Raw genomic sequence first — 965 nt, 5'->3', positions numbered from 1 at the left:
CGGGTCCGCGGATCCTGCGGCCTCCCTTGTCCACGTGGCGCCGGCAGTGCCCACCGCTGGCGCAGGCTCGAGCTCCGCCCGGTGCCCGCCTGCGGAGCCTGCCTAAAAGTGAGATGACGCTTAAGGGTAAATTTACGGAGCGCCCACTGTGGGAGGGCCAGATTGTGCTCACATGCACAGTCCTAGGTGGTCGTACTGGATTCATAGCACCGCCCGAGGTGACAAAGGGAAAACGAGCGGAAAAGGGGACAGTGCCAGGTACTTTGAGCACTGAGGACGCAGGAGGTAACTGTGACGGCCAGTCACCTGGGAGGAACAGGTGACTGTTCCTCCGTCCATCCATTACCCATCCGTATATCATCCGTCCATCTTCTCCTTCCATTTTCCGCCAATCATCCATCCACCCACCCGTCAATCTCTTCGTCCAGAGAAAGCCAGATATGTATCAGGAGTAGAGGTCAGCAGAATAAACGTGGACTTTGCCCTTAGAGACCTTTCAACCTAGAAGAGGAGTCAGACATTAATCAAATACATATATACTAAGGAAATAAGACAGATGCTCTAGAAAATATCAAGGTTAGATTGGAGAGAAGGTAGGATCCCAACTCCTTCAGCAGATCAGAGGCTTCTTCCAGCGATTAACATTGGAGCTGATATATGAAAGCCAAATAGAAGTAAACAAGGAAAGGAAGAATTTTCCAGGCAAGAAAAGAGTCTGTGCAAAGGCCCCGAGGCAAGAAAAGAATGAGGTCCTCTGTGCTCTGGGAAAAACTTGGAGCAGACCTTCAGATCATTAGATGTTTTCAGGAGAAGACTTTCTGAACCTAATTTCTTGCGTCTTTTCATACCCAGAAAAGCACTAATTTTATTAACAGGCACATCTGTTCCTTGTGACTAGCAAGTCCTCTGCCAAAGTGTGTATTTGACTTCACATACCCACCCTTTACTTAAAATGGTATATATAC

Source organism: Bos indicus, chromosome 29 (genome assembly GCF_029378745.1).
Source record: "Bos indicus isolate NIAB-ARS_2022 breed Sahiwal x Tharparkar chromosome 29, NIAB-ARS_B.indTharparkar_mat_pri_1.0, whole genome shotgun sequence".
NCBI lineage: Eukaryota > Metazoa > Chordata > Mammalia > Artiodactyla > Bovidae > Bos > Bos indicus.
This window is presented reverse-complemented; position numbering follows the sequence as displayed.